This window comes from Sus scrofa, chromosome 13 (genome assembly GCF_000003025.6).
Source record: "Sus scrofa isolate TJ Tabasco breed Duroc chromosome 13, Sscrofa11.1, whole genome shotgun sequence".
In the NCBI taxonomy this organism is placed as follows: Eukaryota; Metazoa; Chordata; class Mammalia; order Artiodactyla; family Suidae; genus Sus; species Sus scrofa.
The window spans coordinates 119,119,940-119,144,040 of NC_010455.5; positions in this window are offsets into that span (position 1 = coordinate 119,119,940).

The window sequence follows — 24,101 nt, forward strand, 5'->3', positions numbered from 1 at the left end:
CTTTTATGTAAAAGTGAAACTTCCTTGGGTTTTGCATCAGGAACTGGGTGCTACCTTTCCATTACAGCGATGGGATTGAGGTTTCAGTGCATTCATGGACTAGCAATAAAATCAAACGGTGGGGATGAGGCTTAATCCTTCCACGGTAGGGACCATGGCCCCTGTGTAAATTCTGCCCATATTATCTGAAAATTGCTCTTTATAATCTTCAGTAGGATCAAATGACAAGCCTGACTAAACAGGGTGTTTTAAACAAATAGTCACATCCAGTAGTTTTCAAAATGCAGGAAAGTAGTTAGCCTGGTTTTAATTCCAGTTTTGTGTTGATGATGGACTAATTACTGGCATCTTTGGTCCTTGCTTTGCTCAGGTGTCAAATGGAAATGTCATAAGTCACTTGTTTTTTTTTCTTGCCTCCAATGGATGGGGCAGACATTTTGGCATGAATATGATGGTTGGGTCTGGTCAGCTCAGTTGGTGATGATACAATGACAAAGAAGATAAAACCAAGTTTCCATAGACAATGCCTTATTGTTAATTCCAGATGGGAGCCAACTTTAGATGACAAAGGTGACAAGGCAAGAGAGTATGTGGCAAGTTTTATTCAATGCCAAGGTCATTCCAATTATTGGTCAAACAACTCTATGAAACTGTAAGCATGGTAGCAGCATTTAAAGTAGAACAAAACACACCAATTCCCATTGTGTCCTAAATTTTATTGTGGGAAACCTGGGAGCATAATAGAAAATTTCTATTTATGTAATACCAATTTTTCCAAGGGCTTTGGTGCAGGTTGTAATACCACAAAATAGATATAAATAGTGACTAAGTAATTATGAATAGATAAAATAAAATATACTTTGTGACAGGAAAAACACACACACACACACATTTGAAGGCAATACATTTCTTTTTTTTTTCTTTTTCGGAGTCACAGACTTAGCTCAGGGTTTTCTGCAGCTACGACAAGAATGGAAAACATCTTTAAAAGGGTAACTTCCATATAATAAACATTTTGTTCATATTAGCCCTAATCTTTGCAACAACCCCAAAGCCTGCTATCATTACCTCATGTTATAGTGGGAATAGGAGTTCCCATTGTGGTGCAGTGGAAATGAATCCAACTAGGAACCATGAGGTTGAGGGTTTGATCCCTGGCCTCATTCAGTGGTCTGAGGATCCGGCATTGCCATGAGCTGTGGTGTAGGTCACAGATGCAGCTCAAATCTGGCATTGCTATGGCTGTGGTATAGGCTGGTGGCTACAGCTCCAATTAGACCCCTAGCCTGAGAACCTCCATATGCCACTGGTGCAGCCCTAAAAAGATGAAAAGACAAAAATAAAAATAAAAATAAAAAAATATATAGTGGGGATAATGCAGGATCAGAGAGACTCAGTGACTGGGCTCTGGTTACACAGGCAGCATGTGACTATTTGGATTAAACCCTGGTGTCTCTGGTTCTTATAGCTTGGGCCTTTCTGGAGTAACACAGATGGCAGCTGTCCCTACAGTCTCTGGCACATGCATAACCTCTTTCTGTTTTTGTTCAAGGTCAATCCACCTCTTTATTATATTCTTTAATAGAACCCTCTCTCACAGAAGAGAGAGAGTGAACAGTGTAGATTTTACTGAGGGAGAAATGAGGGGGTAGTTTACTTTGCATATCCCACATCAAACAACTTGAACATTGTGGTCTGCAAAGTGCTTTCTTAGTTTGCTGACACTGGAGGCTCCTCTCTTTGACGCTTTCCTCGTACTCTACCCAGCTTCCCTGGCTAATACCTTCTATTCCTGGATCATCCTTTCTCTTTCCATCTTTAAATTACTCATACCTCTATTAGGCACTGACATTAGGCAATTGCACTATGTTTTGCCCAACTCTTAAAACCCAACCTGCATATCTAAGCCTAGTGCTCTGATTAGCACACCCCCAAAGCCTTCCTGGTAACAGTTCTTAACCTACTTAATAGTAGTGAAAATTATGAAGCAATTGAAAAAAGAATCCGTCTACACATTTTTCATTCGGGATAGATATAGCAATATCTTAGCTTGTCAGGCACTTAGTTCTGAAAGAATATTTTTCAGTGGAACTTCATGGAGGATGTGGAGGACAGTTTCCATCAGTAGACATAACATGAATTTCATACACATTTGCTTGTAGCCACCCCTGCAGATTAGTCCAGGGTGCCATAGCAAAACTTAGAACATGCTAATTTGTGTGGATCTATGAACAGAGAGTTCAGGATGGAGGAAAAGTTGACGTTGAGAATGAGAAAAGAAATAGACGAGGGAGAAATAACTTCACTAGTAATATAATGCTGGAAATGAAGATGAGTCTCCTTTTTCAGTTGTGTACCATAAATTATGTTGTACACTGCCATAAGAAACTATATTTTCAATTTACATATTAAATGAGCAATGCCAAGTTTACTTCAATGGTAATGGAATGCTAATGCCTAGAAAGAGGCCACTGACACTGAAACTAAGTCTTCAACTTTAACATCACAAAAGTTTAGACTTGTGGTAATACATTAAATCATGCAATTAGGTAGTAGGGCTTTAATTATTTCAGCCTCAATGTACTCCTTTCACAAAATCTGTCAGCCATCCAAAATTGCCTAAGTTGTCATAAACTGAGTATGTCTTTCAAAGAGTGAACTGAAAACTAAAAATAAATGCTTTTTTGCTGTCCATAGACTCCTTATAAAGTGCTCTGAAACCAAAAAAGATTGTAGTTTTTTTTCCCCACTAAGTTTTGAGAACATATTTAATAATGTATAATGGCTTTCATTGGAAGGGCAAGCTCTCTTAACAAATATAAGCTAGCTTGGTGGAGGTAAAAATACATGGGTATAGTTACAAATGGACTGTGGAAAAAAATACCCTAAAGCTATTTTCAATTTTTTTCATAAACTGAGGGAAGGTAAAATTACTTTGTCCTTTAGTGTAGCACCCTGACAGTTTAAAGGTGAGGTCAAGGAGGAACAGTGAAATAAGATGTGAGCAGAAGGAAAGTTTGAATTCAACTATGGCTTATAGGTGAATTCAGGATTTATCTTGTTTGCTGGGGAAGTCAAATCTGGAAATAAGGCCCTTTAAACACATAGCAGGTCTCTCTTCTCAACTTTGCTTGGATAACTTCCCCAAAGCAACTTGGAAAAATTTTCTTTTTTGAATTTATAGGTATGGCCAAGGAGATGGTCACTTGTATTTCTTCATAGAAAATTCCAAAAGGGACAAGTTACTTTTCTGGCCTCCCCCCTAAAAAGTGTCCAGCTGCCCACAGGGATAGCACAATCCATGATCAACAGAGTGAAAATAAGAGAAAAAATATTGGACGAGGTTAGCAGTATGAAGGTTAGAAAGTATGAATTTTAGAAGTATGTAGGTAAAGGACAGAGGATGGGGTGAGAAAAGGAAAATCCCCAAAACATTTAAAGACTTTATAAGCTGAAGTCTCACAATTTTAGAGCTGCACTCTGCCTTTAAGATTTTCTAGCACTGTGATTATCACCTGGGAGGATGAGTGGTAGGAGGGGAAGGCTGACCACCAATTGTTACCTAGGGCAACAGGATCTTCAAGTTGCTATATATTGTTTCAAAAAGATTATGAACACATTTACTATTATAGTATAATTTTATATTTGGAAAATTCAACAAATACTATTGTTTTAATAATTTAAACATTAGAAATGAATGTTTCACAGTTTATCTCAGTCTAATGTCTCACGGAGATGTGCAGAAGGTCAGTAATTCTCAGCTTGCAAAAACTCTAGGTGAATGGTAGGCAGCTATATCAGAATGCATTTGGTACTGAGGGGAGCATCAGATTATATGTATTAATAAAAAAAGAGGGTATGGGATAAAATAGGTTAAGAAACACCTAGATCAACAAGAGTAGGACTGGGAGGTGTTCTTTATTCAACAAATATTTATTGAGCATTCTACTGGGTTTTACACTCAGGAAAGTATGTCTACCAGAGAACTGTATGTGTAAATGTGGAGTTCAGGTGAATTCTAGGCTCAAGACAGAAACTTGCAACTGTATTTCAACAGCAATGTCAGGGAAGTTAAGGACCAAGAAGGCCACTCTGTATTACCATCAAAAAGATTGTGATTGACTTTTCAAGAGCATTTTGGGTGGAGGGATGACACAGAAACCAGATTGTGGTGAGCCAAGCAGAGAGTGGGAGATGTTAAAGCAGAGACTGCATCTATGGACACTTATTTCAGACAACTTTACTGGGGAAGGGAAGAGAAGGCGAGGGTCAATGCAGGGGCAAATCTTGGGAATTCAGGGAGAGATTTTTTAGATGGGAGATAAGTAAATACAAAGTATTTTAATACACATGAGACAGTTAAACAACTCTTAGTTCACTGAATGCTCATTAAAATGCATTATGAGATGAAATGTCAGATAAAAAATGCATAGTTCTTGCTCTCAGGAAGTTTTGCAAACTCAGACCAATCACTGATCACAGTAATAGACTAGAAATATTATGGCTCATTAAAGTAATATAAACAGTGCTATGTGGATTAAAAAATCAAAGATCAAAACGTTTTCACCCATATAGAAAAACCAGACATTGAATGGATGAAAGATTCCACAGATGGAGTTTGGGAACCAAAGCACAAAGAATGTGAAGGGCTGTGTTGGGTTTTCCATTATAACACAATAGTCTTAAAAGATCGTGACTTTAACTGTGGGGGTTTTGAATTCCAAGTTCATAGCTGTAGTTCAATTCTGTGAGCAATTGGAAGGTTTTTGAATAAAATAAGGTTGTGGTCCATAGATCTGCATTAAGAAAATGAACTTGGCAACCATACCTGGAAATGTTTGGAGAAGATTCAGAGTGAGAAAGCTCATTAAGAAATATATGAAATAGATCAGATGCAAGGGAATCAGAGGCTCAGTCAGAGTAGTGACAGTAGGAATGGAATGGAAGAGAGTTAGTTCATTTATTAATTCAACAGATATTTAGTTAGTGCTTACTCTGTGTTAGGAAGGCATAGGGCCTCTAATCTCAAGGAGCTCCCAGGCAAATGTCTGATGTAAATGAGTTCTGTCATGGAGGGATACACCCAATTATAAGAGATCCCATAGGATGGAGGGATATATGTGTGGAGGAAAACAGAAACCAAGGGAGTATTCTTTCAGGAGGAAAGAGTGTGTTATTACCAGAGGAGTAGAGTGAAAGTAGTCCTGAAATGATTCTGTTGGGTTTTTCAGCATGAAGGATGTAAGTGATGTTAACAGGAGCCATTTCGTTGAAGCAGTCGGGAAAGAATTAGAAGTGTCACGGATTGAAGATTATTTGGGAGGTGAGGACTTGAGGACAGTGAGACAAGAGAAACATTTTAGAGGTAAACATGGTAGCTGCTGAGGTTAAGGTAATGGGGAGTAAGAGATAAAAGATGATTCAGTGTCTGTAAGTCTCAGAATGATGACATCATTTCTAAAATAGAGGAATCAGCAGAAAGACTTAATTTTAAGGGAGCTTTGGCTTTGCTCTAGAATTTGAAATATGAACAGGAGTAGACATTTAGCCCATGGTTTGAAAAAAGGATAAACATGTTTTAAAGTAATATTAGGGCTGTACAGAGATAAGTTTGGTTAGCATAATACAAGTAGCTGAAGCCACAGTCATGGAAAGTACAGTTGACCCTTGAACAATGCAGATTTGAACTTCATGAGTCCACTTAAACATGCAGTTATTTTTCAATAGTAAGTGCATGGTCCATAGGTGGTTGAATCTGTAGATGTGGAGAAACCATGGATGTGGTGGCCAACTATAAATATACGCAGATTATCCACCCCCACCGAACCCTGCTCAGCCAGTTGTTCAAGGATCAACTGTAAAACTGTAGAGGATTCTGAAGAGTACAGCAGACAGGAGAAAGGGATGAGAAAGAGGATTAGAAGTTAGTGAAACTGACTGAAAAAGAAGTGGTCAGAAAAGAAAAAAAAAAGTACCAGGTTGAGTTATGGCACTCAAGGAAAATGTTGTTTTCATAGTTATTTAATCTTTGTTGGTTAGGATGTAATTTACTCTAAGGCAGAGTAAGTACCAGGAAAATACTGTTGATTTTTGACAGCTAATAATTTTTGGTGTTCTTGGGAACCATTTGTTTCCAATTGGGAATAGCCATTTTGGTAGATTGATAAAAAAAAAAAAAATAGAAACCAAATTGCAAGGGTTAAGCCATGAGTTAGGTTACTTTTTTATTGTTACAGGGAAGGTGAGAGAAGACCTTAATAGGAGATTGCAGCAAGGCTGAGAGGAAAACAGAGGATGTTTATGTGTATAACTATATGCAGAGAGAAATAGAGTCATCAGGGTGAGAACTGAAAGAAAAAGGTGGAGAACTGATGAAGAAAGTTTGGTTATACACTAGGATTTAGCTTCCATCTTGATGTTTCTGTCAGAATTTAATGAGACTGAATGTAAAGTATCTGACACATAGTAGGTTTTCAATAAATGTGACCAATTAGTAATGGTCAGGTGGAATGAAGAAAGCACTACTGTGTACCTCCTCTGTGTTAAGCCCGCATTGTTTCACTTCAACTTCACAACAGCCCTCTGAGCTAGGCATTGTCAACTGATTTTATACACAATGAAACCCAGAGGTTGAGGCATTGGCTAGGGTTACAACAAAGTAACTGCAGAATGGGATCTGAACACAAGCCCACCACATTCTAAAGATACCATTAGGCCTTGTGATTTTTTAAGTTTTGGTTTCACATGGGGCAAAGAAAGTAAGGGAAGTAAATTGAAAGAAACGTTCAAGATTCTTTATTGAACAGGCTTAGTGTTCTTTATATGATAAGAGGTTGGTCACCTGCTGGGAGTGAGGAGGTCCATATAGAGAGAAAGAATGAGGTAAATGAAGGAGACTTGAAACAGCACCTCTAGAGCATTACTGCATCATTAAGAGATGAAGAAAATAAGTGAATTTTAGGTAGCATGGGATTTCAATGAGCCTTGTTCCACAAGGATATCTCAAGATGAGGTCTCTGATACTATAACAGGGTCTTCTAATTCAGAGATCAGTAAACTTTTTCTGTAAAGTACCAGATTGTATTTTAGACTTTGTGGGCCATGTAGTCTCTGTTGCAGCTACTCAACTTAGCTGTTGTTATTATGAAAGTAGCCATAGGTGATGCATAAACAAATGGGCATAGCTGTGTTCTAATAAAACTATTAATATTGGAAAGTGAAAATATTCCATATGATTTCACAGTGGATAATGTCATACATTATACATTTATCCAAACACACAGAATGAACACCACCAAGAGTGAACTCTAATGTAGGAACTGCGGACATTGGATGATGGTGATGTGTCAGTGCATGTTTATTAATTGTAAAAAATGTTCCACTCTGGTGAACGATGTTGATAATGGGGAAGGCTATGCATGCGTGGGGGCAGGGGCTATATGGATATCTCTGTGTCTTCCTCTCAGTTTTGCTATGAACCTAAAACTATACTAGAAGAATAAAATCTTTAAAAAAGAAAAAAAATGGACACTGAGATGTTAATATTTTAATTTCATGAAATATTATTTTGACATTTGTTTTTAAATCACTTAAAAATGTAAAACTATTCTTAGCTTGAGGATAGTATAAAAGCAAGCAGTGAGCCATATTTGGCCTACAGGCTGTAGTTTGCCCATTCCTATTTTGGGTACTTCTTAGAATGTAGATTCCTGGGTTTTATAGTAGAATAACACAATCAGAATAATTGGGGTGGGACCCAGGAATCTACCTTTTATAAGTGTGTGTGTATTTAATATACCAATCTGAGACTACTGTTTAAGGAAAGAACTAGTAAGTAGATGTGGTTGGACATTGTTCCTGAAAAATGCAGAATCTCCAGGTCTCAAATCACAAAGCAGTGCTCAGCACACAGGACTGGGAGCCAAGGTCTGTACTTGGCATAGAAGGAATGGCAGAAAATACAGGGGCAGAGAATTCTAGACTTGTGATTAGTGCTTTACTGAATGACCCCATCCAGGGTACCCAGACTTGGCAGGAAGGCAAATGAAGACAGAAAGAGGCTTGTGAACTAAAAAAAAAATCAGAAGAATTGGAGGGATTCAGGCCTATAAGAGTGGGACGCAGACTTGAAAGTCAAAGGTTAAAGGCAGATGAACAGATATCTCTGGTTAGAGCAGACTTTCAGAAGAGATGTCAACCATGTTGGAGTATGAGGTGGGCTGCATTTGGAACTGGCCCATGTTGTGGAGCTGTGTGTCACTGAAGATGAAAGACTAATGACTTGTGAGGCCAGGGGCCCTAGGAAAATTAATTCAACACAATTGGACAACATAGCTAGAGTGAGTGTCCAGGATGAAAATGCAGGTGACCAGAGGAGTGAGGGAAGAGGCTTGTCAAAATGGGCTAGCCTGGCCAAGGAGGCCTGGAGAAAAATGAATACTATTTAGACAGGAAGAGAACAAGGGGAGGAGGGGGAGAAGAGAAGAGATGTTTATCAGTCATCTACTCTGTCCTCTTTAGTGTGCTCTTATACATATGAAGTCATTTGACCTTTGTAACAAACTGCTGAAGGGAGCATCATTCCCATTTCAGAGGCAGAGAATCTAAAGTCCATAGAGGTTAAAAGTCTGAAGTTACATACAGAATAAAATGAGAAATTGGTTTCTTTGCCTGGAAAGCCCATTATCTTTCTCTTTTTCTGTTTAATATTGTGTATCAACTCCAATAAGTTTGTCAGTAGTAGATTCCTAAATCATTGTGTTCAGAAAGATTCTGAGATAGAGACTAAGGTCAGAAAGAGTTGTGATTAATGGAGTAAATTTGCCAGGGTCACAGGTGGAGAGAGTTGTAGCTTCCATTCCTTGAATTTTCCATTCCCTATGCATGTTAACTGCCTAACCAAGGGAAGGATATTCCAGTTTAGGTGGGGTAATGGTGAGTGAGCAAAGAATAAGAGTTAAGAGTTGAGAAGGAACATGTTATGTTTAATAGACTATGGCAGGACCAACCTGCTTGGATAGAGGACTCAGAAGTATGGAAGGAATAAGCCCTTGAATAGGATGACAAGTTCCAGGTTTTGAGTTTGACTTGGTCCTGGGAACAATGGAAGGTTTTTGTTTTGTTTTGTTTTTAAACAGGAAAACCATATAATAAAAATTATGGCTTAGGAAGTTTAGTCTGGTGGTTGAGAAAAGGTAGCAACAGAAAGGCTGTTATCCTGGTATGAAATGTTAAAAGCTTACATCAGGGAAGTAATAACTTAGTGTGTGAATAATAGGAATATAAAGGAGAGAGAAATCTCAAAAGAACTATTAATATTTGTTAACTACTTAGATGCAGGAAATAACAATAAAGAAGGGAGAGTCAAGGATGACTAGGATAAGATTTTGTTATGTGTGTTTGAGTGAACCTGGTCCTTCTTGAGAAGACCTTCCAGAAAAAGTCCCATAATCAAACATATTTGCAAACAGTATATACTCAATCCTCATTTTGGAGACTCACAATACCCATTAATATATAAAAAGCTCTGTGAAATCCTGCAGAAAAGTAACCTTTTAATTGCAATCTAGCATCTTCCCTCTAAATTTACTGTACACATCTCTCTTTCTTACATGAAAGTATGGATATATGACACATTCTCTGGAAAACACTGAAGAATATTCTGATGCCATGGTCAAAAAATAAGGAAGCTCTTTTGAAGAGAACATAAGGAGTTTTGTTTGGTGCTATATTGTATTTGAAAGCAGGTATCTTAGAGTGGAGACATTCTAGAGCCTGGTAAGGAGATTGGAGCTAAAGGTGTAGATTGGAGAGTAATAAGCATAAGGGAAATTGTTGAAGTTGAAAATGTCTAACAGAAGCTGTTTCCTGGCAAGGAAAGGCAGAATGCTTTTTAGTTCTCTAAGTTAGGGAATGGGAGATGGTAGAGGAGGCAGCTAAAAAATACAAGGGATCAGTGGGCAGACAAATATGGAGAATCCAAACAGGGTAGTGCCACAAAGAGGGAGGCAATGATTTCAGGAGGAGTCTATGTGTCAAATACTGTGAAGTATGAGGAAAGGCCACTGTGTTTGGCAAAAAGGAGGTCATTGGTTACCCAGCAGTCAGTTCATGTTTGTGCTAAGCATTCATTTCACAAAAGGCTACTGAACCATCTCCCAGAAAACAACATGGCTTCTGCCATTCAGTAGCTCAGACCATCTCCTCAGGAGACAGTTGTCACAGATAAGTGACAAATGTGTTAATAACAGAGATGTCAACTGTTACTGAAGCATGAGTTTGGGAGGGGCTCTTCCTACTTGTCAAAAGCCAAAAATGCCTTGGTAACAGAGGTGGTTCTTGGTGACATTGTGAAGTTGGGGACAATGTCTGTGGTGGTTCCTGAGTCTAAAGTCTCTGGCCTCTTTGTTGGTGCCTCATCTCCACTTGCTTGAGCTTCCCCAGCATCCTCCTGCTCTTAGGCAAGAATCTAAATCATCCCTCCCCAAGAAGCCATCCACGATGGGAAATTTGATGTGTCTTTTAGGTACTATTACAGTATAAAAAGTGAACAAAGGGAGTTCCCATCATGGCTCAGTGGTTAACGAATCTGACTAGGAACCATGAGGTTGCAGGTTCGATCCCTGGTCTGGCTCAGTGGGTTAAGGATCCGGTGTTGCTGTGAGCTCTGGTGTAGGTTGCAGACGCAGCTCGGATCCCATGTTGCTGTGGCTCTGGTGTAGTCCAGCGGCTGCAGCTCTGATTCAACCCCTAGCCTGGGAACCTCCATATGTTTCGGGAACAGCCCTAGAAAAGTCAAAAAGACCCCCCCCCAAAAAAAGTGAATAAAGCCAAAAATAAAATGTCTGAACCTCTGAGAAGGTGGAGGATATTTTCCTAAACACAAATATTTAAATGACATTTTAGCATACTAATAGTGTATAAGAAAGTGGTTTAAAATATTATATATACTATATATAATGATAATAAACATATGTAAAATGTACATAGCATATATCATATATTTTATACTAATATATGGAGTAGATGTATATTTACATATTTGATTTTTTTTGCAAATAAGCATGACTTGCCAGATGATTAGAAGCCTGTCAACAAGATGGTAGTCCAGTATATTCAATATTTAATTATTTTTAATACCTTCAAGGCATAACATGTGAAAATAAAATAATAAGATATTTATAGTTTATTAGAAAGCTGTGGTGAGAACAGAGAAAGAAATTAAATGAATAGCCTAAATATAATATAAAGGAGACTGATTTTATACTATCAATTATATTAATATTAAACTTTTAAAATTGAATTGTTTCAAAAATAAGCTATATATGTTTCTACAAAATGACTTTATTATGTTATGTTTGCTTTGCGAAAGGTTGACAATTTTGTAGAGTGACTTAGCACAATTCAACTCACAGGTGAGATTCTCATGCCTCAGAAATATGAACAAGAGTTATAATTGTGATTTAGGAGTGCCTACTCTGTGCTAAGCAATTTGTAAATTATTTTTTATACACTATCTCATTTATAAAAACCAAGAAATAACTGTTACATCAACCAAGGAGGTAAATATTATTATCTATAGGTGATGAAACAGGCTCATAGAGGACAGGAAAATTACCCAGCATCACAGAGCTGGGATTTGAATTTAGCCTATGCAAAGCCCGTATTCTTTCCACCTCTCCACCTATGAAGTCCAAGTGCTATGATGAAATGTCTTTTAAGTGGATGTTAGCTTCTTTACAAAAATACAAAATGAAGACTGTCAGAGCTTATGATAAAAGTATGTCAGGATGTCTAGGTATTAGGGGAGAGCTCCAAGACATTCCGTCATCATTTAATACTCAGGTGTTGAATTATGGAACATTTTGAAAATCCGTGGAGGTAGGCTTAAAATTGAACAAGTATAAACCAGAAAGGTAAGTAGGTGCTAATGGCAGTGGGAGGGAGATTGCCTATCAACTTTGTTCATCCTGGAGCTAAATGGTGAATTTGTTATAAACACTAGATGAAATTACATACCATCATGGGAAGTAGTGTACAGGAATATTGTGCCTGTGTTTCAAGCTATTTTAACCTATAGGAAACAGAAGTCTTACAGGTTATGGTTAAATTCCATCTTGTTTGGAAATGATTTTACCCAATGTAAGTTGAACTCAACATTGCATGTTTCAGGGAAATTTAATCCTTACTTCTCTCTGCCCAGAATGTGCTCTCCCACTCCCTTGGTCCCTTACCTCTCTGCTTACTGCAGAGTTCCACTTTTCTTACATGGATTTTCTTGTTCTTTTGTCTTCACATTTGCTTTATCCACTCCTAGCTTTGCATATTTCTCTTTTTAAAATTTATTTACTATATATATTTAATTATTATTAAAGTGTAGTTGATTTATAATGTTGTGCCAATTTCTGCTGTATAGCAAAGTGACCTAGTCATAATATATATATATACACACACACATTTCCTTTATCATATTATCTTCCATTGTCTATCCCACAAGACTGAATATAGTTCCCTGTGCTATATATAGTAGGATGCCATTGCTTACCCATTCTAAATGTAATAGTTTGCACCTACTAACCCCAAACTCCCAGTCCAGTTCATTCCCTCTCCCTCTCCCTTGGCAACCACAAGTCTGTTCTCTATGTCTGTAAGTAAATTTCTATTTTGTAGGTAGATTCATTTGTGCCATATTTTAGATTCCACATATAAGTGATATCATATGGTATTTGTCTTCTTTCTGACTTCACGCAATATGAGAGTTTCTAGTTGCAACCATGTTGTTGCAAATGGCATTATTTTGTTCATTTTTATGGCTGAGTAGTATTCCATTGTATATATATACCACATCTTCTTAATCCATTAATTTGTTTAGGGACATTTAGGTTGCTTCCATGTCTTGGCTGTTGTGAATAGTGCTTCAGTGAACAAAAGGATGTGTGTATCTTTTTGAATTATAGCTTTGTTCAGATATAGGTCCAGGAGTGGGATTGCTGGAAATATGGTAGTTCTGTATTTAATTTTCTGAGGAACTTCCATACTGTTTTCCATCATGGTTGTACGGTTGCCACTCCTAGCTTTAGATTGTCATTATTTCATCCTCCTGTTTTCATTTTGTTTTGCCCTTTGGTGGTAGTGTTGGTGCATCTTCTGGACAAAATCCTCAGTAAAAGTTTGTCCTTTGCTCTCACAACTTTTGTTATAATCGTATACAACAGCACACCCCTATTTTATTCTTTTTTAAAAAAAGTTTAGCCCAAGACTTTTTATACTTTCCTCCAACTCTCTCTCTAAACTTTATGGTTTTTATTCTTATTTTTTTGAGGCACACATTTAAGATATTATTGTCTAAGTTCTCCAGACTATTCTCTTCATCCTACACTTCTCTGTTTTTCTTTATTTCTATATGCCGCCTTCTTTGTCTATCTTATTTCTTTCTATATTTCTTCTTGTTTGTGCCTTCATAGTCCTGCCTGTCTCATTCCTAGAACTTTGGGTGAATAAACTTCTCCCTATGGTATTCTTTCTCCTTAACTTTTCTTTGAAACTTTCTTTTATCTTTTAACTTTAATTCCCTTTTACTCCTATTAAACCCACCACCCCAAAATCCATTAACTTTTCTTCATTCTTCAACTAAAAACCTCCCCTTCAATCTATTCCAAACCCATCAGATGTTTGAATCACTTCCTCACCTCTGACTTTCTTCTTGACCTCCTCTTCAACTACTTTCTCACTATCCTCTGTACTGAAATTGTACTTACCAAAGAAGTTCTAATGATTTCCTCCTGGACAAATTGAATGTTCTTTCATCTGTGATCCTCATCTTTCCTGGCAATAACGTTATCCATAGGCTAGTAGATCATCTTTGAAATACTTTTGAAGCAAGGTGGCTTATTCTTTTTTTAACTAATAAATATCTTCTGGAGTATGCATAATTTTGTTTATTTTCCTTATGAGAGTCAGAGATAAATTTCTGTTTGCATTTCTAATAGCTGTCTTTAAAAGTGTCTTGACATTTAAGTCAGTTTTAAATTGTTAGGAAATGGCTTTTTGAATTTGAGTAAGGTTCTCTTCCCTGAAGGACAGACTTCTAAGTCAGTGTATTCCTATCCCCACACTGAATTCCTCTAAATCTAATTTTTAAGTTATCACCACAGTCAGGAAATCTAAATAAATGAGTCTTTGGAAACAATTTCCTTGGTCATTTTGAAGGTCATTTCCCTCAAGCCTCTCCAAACTCAAATTCAGTTGAAAATTAGAATTTTAAACATTTCTGAGTTAAATGTGGAGGAATAAAAAAATCCTTCCAAAATTTTAATTAATGATGAAGAATACGTTAGCTTTTATTTGGTTCCATAAGTGTGTTTTTTAATTTTTTGACTATTTTTGTTCTTGATAAATTTTAACAATAATATGAACAAGTTCCAAGGATAAGAGGGAAATGATTTAGAAAGTATAAAGGTTGAAGCTCCATAACAAAAGCTTTAGAATTCCAAGATAAGGCTGCTACTATCTATTTTTCATTGCTAAGTGCAAGAGGATATAGCCTTAGACTTCTGTGATTCTTTCCTGCAGGTTTATGTCACTCCTATTAACATTATTTAAATATAGCTTTCTTAATTCCTGAGAATGGTGCTGAAAATAGTGTTTTGACTAGTAAAATGGAGAAGACAAAGAACCAAAGACAAAAGCAAGATATGCAGTGACTGATTTATGTCATTTTAATAACATAATTACTTGATAAGCACTTACATGATTTAGTTACTGATCTTTAATCTTTCAGAGCTAGGGAATGTATAACACCCAGGTACTGTCAAAAATTCAGAGCAATGCTGTATTCTGTGGTATTTTAGAAGGCATATTCCTAAGTTGTACCATTAAGTAGCTCATCATATAAAATAGGGCAGTTTAGAGAAAATATTTCATAGCAGAACCAGATTGTTTTCTGAATTATTGCTCTCCTTAATTTCTTCAGGCTGGATACATTTTAAAATAGGGAAAAGAATGATGTACAATCTTTTTTCCTAATTTAAGAAGAATAATGGAAAAATTCAGAAGTGTGATCTATTTAAAATTCCACCAGGATTATGCAAATGACAATGTCAAGTCTAGTCACTCTCTCTGACTTGAACTTAGATTCATTCCAAAGAAGTGTGTCTGCCATGGACTTGAAGAGGAAATACTGATGATATTTTTTTAGGAGTAAACATGCTAATTAGTATGCCTACATTGAAATGCTGTGCTTAGAGCAAACCATCCAATATGAACCTGTCCAGCTTCCTTTGCAGAGATGAAGTCACATTTCAATGATCATGCTGGGCAGTTACTGGGAGGTAAATGTCACATCCATTTATTCATCAGCTTGTTTTTAATTGAGCACTTATTTGATGCAGATGTTCTTATGGGTGATGGGGTAAAGCAGTGAGCAAAGAAATTGTTCTTAACTCCTCAGGGGTGAAAGGTGATTAAAGCTACAAGTAATTCCTTGTTTTATGGATAATTATAACATAGTAGGATAAGTGCTACCAGAGTTTTAATCCCCCCAGTGGTGCAATAGGAACGTGTAAGGTCATTCAGCCAGGTGTGGAGGTGCATGGAGATGATTTGGGGGATATGTGAAGAGATGGCAGGGCTGGGAGAGTATTCCAGGAAGCAGAAATAGCATGTACAAAGTCCTAGATGCAAAAAAAACTGTGACTCACTCAGGGAATGTTCTACAGTGAGAGGAGTGGAGTTGGGAGAAATAAAGATGGAGAGAAGCCTAAAGCCTGAATCATGGCCAGCTTGTATGTACTGCTAAGGAATATAGTATTTTTTTCTAAGTATAATAGGGAGGTATGGAAGTATTTTTAACAGAGGAGTGACATAGACATATTTGTGTTTTAGAAAGATGTAACTATCACCTTAGTTATATGGTGATAGGTGAAGTGAGAGCAGGGATAGAAATGGAAAGTCAAATCTGGTCAGGAGGCTTTCCAGTCATTTGGGAAGAGATGATGATGCCTGAAATGAAGAAAGTGGATGGATGTGAGGGAGATTTGGGAAACAGAAATGATAAAGTGAATAGATATTGGGAATGAGAGAGAAGGAAGAGAGTAAAGGGACTCAAGAGTCTTTTTTAGACAATTTGAAAGAACATGTGCTATTTAGCAAGAGAGAACAAGAAAGGAGTGGTAAGTTTGGTGGTAGAGAGTTAAGTTCAATTTTGGATATATTAGCTTTGAATGAGTTTATAAAAGAGAATGGGGCAACCCCATCCCTGTTTGGGAGCTGTTAGAAGAAATTTTTCATGAAATAGTATCAATAAGTCTTCTGAACATTGCTTTTATAATTTAGAACTCTTTTCCAAAGAAAAGCTGATTAGAACCTTGGGCAGGGACTTGGTCTTAGCTCTTCTCTTAAGATTGGAAATGAGGAGGTACGTGGGTGAACAGGAGTTTCACTGCCATGAATTGCCAGTGGACCACTTGATTCATCTCAAAGGAACAAGCAGGTTGTATGCTGCCAACTCAGGTAGGCTAAGGAAATATCCATTCTTAGAGCAATAATCAAAAATGTAATCAAGGTTAAAACTGAAGATACAGTGTAGTCAAGGTAAACATTGAAGTTAGCAGTGTGTTGTGGGGATGAAAAAAATGAAATCAAGAGAGGAGAGTTTGATGTGTTGCAAAATGAAAGGCATGAAACAAGTAATATGAGCTGGATTGCTAAGCAAGAGACATGAGATTCAGAGGCCAAACGCAGAGAGTAATGTGTTGGGTTTGTAAGCATAAGCCACTGTGGGCCTGTCTCAGCAGCTGAGGCAGATGCTGCCTTTTGAATAGTCTCAGGGTCATGGTACTGGCTGTATTTACCAGGTCAGCAATAAGACGGTTTCCTATATTTCCATACTTGGGTTCCTTTTCCTTGCAGACCTGGAACCTCTTCAATTTTTGGGCTAGTTTCAGTGCTAGAACTTTAGGTCTGAATACTACTCCTATGGGTGAACTACTTGCTTGGGATTCTGAGATAGGGAAGGATGGGTGGAGAGGGGGACCTATAGGATGTGTAAGCAAAGCTGGTGGCTAAACTCTGAGGAGACATATAGTGTGGCCTTCGAGGAAATTTTGGTGAGTTGAGAGTAAGGGGTTGATCTGGACAGTAGGTAATAGTTAATAGCAGCTTCTTTGTATGGCCCCTATGTGCAGTTCCAAGGAGGCAATCTCTTGGGTCACTGGCTCTAGCAGGGGAGTTCATTAGGTAGGAGGCTGCTTATGCAGGAAACTAAGCTTCTGAAATGGAGCTTTGTGATGATTAATTTTATGCGTCGACTAAGACACATAAAACACCACCTTAAACATTATTTCTGGTGTATCTTTGAGATGCTTTCAGTTGAGATTGGCATTTAAATCAATGGGCTGGGTAAAACAAATTGCCTTGCCATGTGTGGGCATCATCCAGTCTCTTGAGGGCCTGAATAAAACTAAAAGGTGGAGGAGTTTACTCTCTGCCTGACTGAGCTCAAACATTGGTCTTCTGTCTTTGGGACTTATATGATCCACCTTCCAGTTCTCAGACCTATACCACTGGATTTCTTGGGTCTCCAGCTTTCAGATTGCATATCATGGGACTTCCTAGCCTCTATAATCACACAAGCCAATTACTTATATTAAATCACACACACACACACACACACACACACACACACAATTGGTTCTGTTGCTCTGGAAAACCCTGACTAATACAGGCTTGGAATGAAAATCTCACCTTTACCTCTCATTATATTCTGACAGGGAGGCAGGTGCCTGTTACCAGCAGAAGGACAAACCTCTGCTGATGTCAGAGTGTTACATTGCCATGGAGACAAAAGGCAAGTCCCAGTGGTAATGAATATGGAGCTTTGTGCACTGGGACCATGCTAAGTGTTCAGACCATTAGAACTCAAGTAGATTTGGCTTTCTGCCCACACAGAAGTTAGGTAGACACCAGAGAAGGGCAGGTTTGGATGAATATCCGCATGAATTCTTGTCTTTCCTTGTTACCCTGGCCCAGGGTACTCATAGTTGAGAAGAGGTATGGAGATGGCCTAGGTGTGTTCCTAGCATTACACACAGGTTGTGTAATGCTTATCTGCATTCAGGTAAGTTAGAGGGGGTCTTCATTCTGGTAAATCCTTGTGTAGAATGTCCTTTGTTGGAATTGAGCCCTAATGATGTACTGTCCTTATTGAATCTTTAAATTATGGGATTGGATACATTTTGGGGTTTTTCCCTGTCAAATACCTATCACAAGGCAGTAAGAAAATCAGGAGATTTCCTATGCAGAGGGTAGAAGATTCACACATCCTACAATTGAGCATTTCTATATAAACATGAAATAAGAAATGCTTCTTGCTTGTATTTCCAGAGAACTATTAGTTCTACATTTCCCAAAAAAGCAGCCCTGGAACAAGAAGCAGTGGAGACTGGTAGAATCCCCTCCAAGAAACTCAGGAGGAATAATTGTGGGTGACACACACAGGGCTCTGGCCAGGATCATTTGTGAGCATGAATTCTACCCCCATGGAGCTGACATCATGTTAGTGTAAACCATTCTTTTCCCCTGAGGGTTGTTTCCCTGAACCAGTTCCCAGCCATCTGGTCACCTCAGCATTCTGGCTTGGGACATTCCCTCTAAAGTGTCCCAAGGCATACTCATTCTGCATAAGATATTCTTCATCACATTTAGGCAGAAATCTGAGAAGACCCTTAATGAACTTTCTTTCCTGTCTCAGAACCTATTGGTTTAGCTTTTGTGCGAATCTACTTTGGAAGCAATTCTGAATTTGCTCTTATCATATGACTCTGGTCTTTCGTCCTAGTGATTTAGGAGTTTTGACAGAAGATGGGCTTGATTCATGGTGGCAGGAATGGCCTAGATGTATTTAAATGGTGTCAATGCACATTTAACAAGCCAAATAGATTTTTGGTTTATATTTTTTAAAAAAATAACCCTCATATGCAAGGCTGATGTGCTTATTGTGAAAAAGTTCCAAAGGGATAAAATCCCTTCTAACCATTATTCATCCATTTCAATGTTTAACAGCTTTTAAATATCCTCAGATGTTTTTGGTAACATAGGCAAGGAGCCATGTTTAGAGCACAGAATTGATTAGGATTACAAGGGATGATGGGAATTATAGTTTATTAGTCTCATACTCTTCTGGGTGTTGGAAATGGAGATCTGGATAGGGAGAGCTGCAGGCCCTTATTCTCATCCTTATCACCTATATGTAGTAGCTTCATTTTTATCTGAACTCTCAGGTAAGAGTTTTTGTACAGTTAATTTCTTGGCTAAAAAAAAAAAGTCTAAAAACTATTAGTATACTTTATTTTCTTGTTTGTTGATGTATAGCCTGGTCCTTCGAGCAATAAGGTGGCCTGCTGAAGAACTCAATAGGCATTGGATCAAGGCAGGATGTTAGCCTCCTCACTCCAGTCTGGTTCCTTCCTAGTTGTCTCCTAAATTCTCAGTATGGTTCCAAGGACAACCAGTGGCCTGAGTGACCTAGTCTCAAAGTACATTAGAGATACGCTAGTCCCATGCAAATTTATTAGGGATTTATGAAGAGAAAAACATAGTAATGTTAAATAAACTTGGAAAATTCTAACCAAAATTCTACAGTTTTATCTAGTTTAGTTCTTCCCACAATTTAAAATATACTAATATGAATATCACTCCTTTAGCAAGGAGAAACAATATGTGCAATTTCTCAAATTTATTTCACTAAGAATCTTCTTTTCATGCAATAATTTAAGGAGGCAATTTTCTATGAAATACACTTTGGGAAGCATTATATTCAAAGATAGAGTTATCACTGAAATTCTTGAATCATTGATAATCTAAAATTATTTTGGATATAGAATGTCTTAAGCAAATTATGCTCACATTGAATTGTATGTGTGATATCACTGACTGACCAGTGGAAAGTTGAGAGGAAAGTTACCCAGGTAAACAGGTACCTTCAATTGCCGAAATATCCTTTAGGGCAATGTAAATCTGCCCATCATACTGATGATGTGGATGTTGTAGGTGATATTGGTGGAGGTGACACCGCAATCCCTTTTCTAATTCCAAATGACTTCAGCACATCTTAAGCTTATAGTCATTCTTCTTGGTTGTTCTACCATTATAATCACCTATACAAAAGCACTAATTAACACGCCACTCTAAAATATTTCATCATTTTACTAGGTTAATATGCAGAGGAGACACTAGTGAACATAAGTAATAGTACAGTTTCCAACAGCAGACTTCCCAGGTTGTTGTCACTGGTTTGCCATTTATGGCTCCGTGATCTTGGGTAAGTTACCTAACTCCTCTGTGTCTTGGCTTCTGCATCTGTAAAATGGGGATACTACTTTTGGAATGCATTTTTAAATTTTATCATGAAAGTTTTTGATTCTTTGGAAGGAGAAATTACCAAAGAAAAGAAACACTTCTTCAAAAATGGAAACTGATTTATTTTGTAATTTTTCCTGGTATTCTTCTTAATCCCCACTGTGTAACCTTCTTCAAAACCTTTCTAGTCTTTATCTTATATGTACCAGTTAAAAAGAAAATCTCTTATAAATTTCTTATTTATTCCTCATGATTCTTTCTTAACATTCTTGGTATTTATTTACACAGCATTCTCTTCATCTTTTGAGATCACTTTCCTTTTGCAGCAGTAGAAAGGGTGTGGTATGAAAACCAAACTGCCTCACTACTAGGATAGGAGAGGACCATTTGGGAAAAATCTAAAATATTTAGCATTGGTCAGTAGGACCAAGATGTACAGCATCAGGATTAAAGACTAAGACAAATAATTTTTCCCCTTGACCTCCAATGAGCTCTTTAAGCTCTTTTAGGAAAGGAAGAGTAAGGGTAAGAAATCATAAAAGATACTAAAGACATGCTATAAGATTGAACTGGACTTCCCCACAGCTGAGACTATTTGTTAATACCTAAAAATGACTGGAGAAGTTGTGATTGAGGTGATTTGACAAAGCAAGGATGAAATGCCATGCAAGGAGGACAACAAAGTTGGTATCTGCTCTCACCCTCAGGAACCTAGCTCATCTAATGAGCTGATTGTATCTGTTTACTTGTCTGTATCCCCACTGGACAGTGGATCTGGATGGCAGGAATTGTACATTTTTCTTGTTCAGCTTTGTCCTAGCAATTGACCTACTGTAGCTAATCTTATGGTTTTTTAATAGGTGTTAAAAATAAATAATAGGTTTGAGTTGGAGGATTCAGTTTCTCAAGCAAAATTATGTTTTTAAGCAAAATGAGTTCACATTGAATTGTAGCATGATATCACTGAATGACTAATGAGAAGTTGAGAGGAAAGTTACACAAGCAGATAATTTCAGTTATTGAAAATTGATGATATAATCATTGTCTGAAAAGAATATGAAAGAAAGTGAAGGCATTGTTTCTGGATTAAATCTAGTTGCTCAAGCTCAAAGCTCAGAAGATTATTTTCTGGTTTAAAAGTTGTAGAAGCCTACCAAATAGAATGGTAAAGTGATTGGGAGCATTGATACTACTTTTTTCATAGATGTGAGATAAAAATATTTTAACCTTCATTAATAATTTGAAGTGTTTTTTTTTGGTTTTGTTTTGTTTTTGTTTTTGGCTACACACGCAGCATATGGAAGGGATTGAACCTGTGCCACAGCAGTGACCCAAGCCTCTGCAATCACAGTGCAGGATCCTTAGCTGCTATGCCAAAGGAGAATTCCAGAAATGGATTTTTGGTATAATCATCACCTCCATTCACAATAACCCCACACAGTAATCTCATAAAGAACCTTATTCTTAAATGTCTCAATCAGTGAAATTTTATAAACTCCTGGGGTAATTTAAAATTTTATTCATAATTTTTTGTGTCTTTTTAGGGCCACAGCCACTGGCATATGGAGGTCTCCAGGCTAGGGGTGGAATCAGAGCTGTAGCCCCCTGCCTATGCCATAGCCACAGCCACAGCAACACCAGATCTGAGCCACATCCATGACCTATGCCACAGTCTGCACCTTTAACCCGCTGTGCGAGGCCAGGGATCTAACCCTCATCTTCATGGATACTAGTCAGATTCTTAATCTGCTGAGCCACAATGGGAACTCCCTAAAATTTTATTCATAATTTTTGTCTTCTTTATGTCCCCAAGTAATTTGAAACTTCTGTTAGTAGTTAATTTTTACTTTTAACTGTTTGGAACCTAGATCATTCTTCATTTCCTTTAAATACCTGCACAGTGATGTTATATTGTTTCAATTTATTTTGAAATTTACAAAAGAATAAAGGATTTTGATTATTTTCCTTATAACCCAGATTAGATTTATGCAGTCTCCTAAGTATTTAATTGCTGTGAGTAAAGTAGTAGTATAATTTCCTAGTTCTTTAATATTGTATATTGGAATGGGGCCTCAAAAGTAGGGGTATCTGGTTTTCTTCCTGAGCCAGAAGGAAGACTTTGCTACTTTAACTATCAGTGGTGGAGATAAATCATGGCCAGCCAAGCTTGGGAGGGAATTCCAAGACCTCCTGGTACTATTGTAGATCAGTTAACAGTAAACACATGGCTGAATAATTCAGTAATACTGTTAGTTAATTAAGAGTCCCATAAGAAAATTCTTCTATTCTCCAATCTGAATTAAATAATTGTTATAGTTATAATAATTCTTAAAGTTGTTATAGTTATAATAATTGTTAAAGTAATTTTTATCATATTTTGTTTCATAAGTACAATTATAGTATTTTATTTAGCTCTTCACAGCAAGAGACATTTCTGGATGTTTGCATTGTTCTCATTTTGCAGGTGAGAAAACCTGTAAGAACTTGGTTAATGACTTTTTTGAATTTAAAGAATCATTTTTACATTTTATTATCTATTCTATTAATTTAAGGCATTTGTGGAATTTGAAAGGTAAATAACAAAGAGTGTTTTACTTAAGCACTGATATGTCTGGTAGTGACTTATTAATTTTAGAGAGATGTTTATGTCAAATTCCTGGGTGTATTTATTTTAGATTCTTAATATTTAGGCATATTCAGTGGGCTGTTGGGGAGTATAATTAGGGGAGTGGCCATATATTTTCCTATTCATCATTTCATTTGGGATTTGTTATTTGTTAAACAGAGGTTAGAATGCGTAGTATATATGTACATCCAAATTTTTAAAATATGAAAGCCGCAATTATCTGAGACATTCCCTACATCATTGACGGTAATTAAACAAATATGAGGAAGAAGTAAAGTTCCAATTCTGACTTTAAACATTTAAAATAAGGAAATAGTAGAGATTGAGATTTCATGACAATACTCTAGAGCTTTTGTCCAAATATCTTCTTTTATTCTGTGGTTCTAGGTTGCTTTATTTCACCTCCTTTTATATTTAAAAACAAAATAAAACAAAACAAAAAAAAAACAGAGCCAAATAAACAGAACTCAGTCAGTCACCAGTGTTTATGGAGCAGCTTCTGGGGCCAAAACATGGTTCCCAATGCTTTGGGGAATTGTAAGAAACCAAGTTTCAGGTCCTTAGAAAAACATCTTCTATCTAATGGGCAGTAGAGATAGATAAACATATAGCAATCCTTAGACCCTTCTGTCTCTTTAGAAGGCCTGAGATGATACTATTCTATAAAGCAAGGACAGAGAAGGCTGAGGAAAGAGAGGAGTAGCAAATTTAAATGGAAGTAGAAGCAAACAAACTGTGAGTCAGGGCTGTGTATTAGTTTGATACAAACACTCTTCTAATATGAAACCAGCATCAGAATCTTGGCTCTTTAATTGTGGGGTATTTATGAAAAGACACAGGTTCATAGAGTATGTATAAGCATTGCTGCCAACTCCATATTTCCAAGATAAGGGAAGGTTCTCTAACCTTCCTAGAAGAAGCTCAGTGGTTTGTAGTTTCTACCCACTCCAGACAGGGCTTTATGTCCACCAGAGGGAAGGAGTGTGGGTGGAAATGTTCCAACAGTTGAAAGATTATTGGGAAAGATGTGCCCTTTATTATCTAGTCAGAGGAGGGATAGCTCTTCTGCCAGCCTGTTGTAGGTAGAAAAGCAGTAGAGGAGGCCCTTGAGTATCTTCTG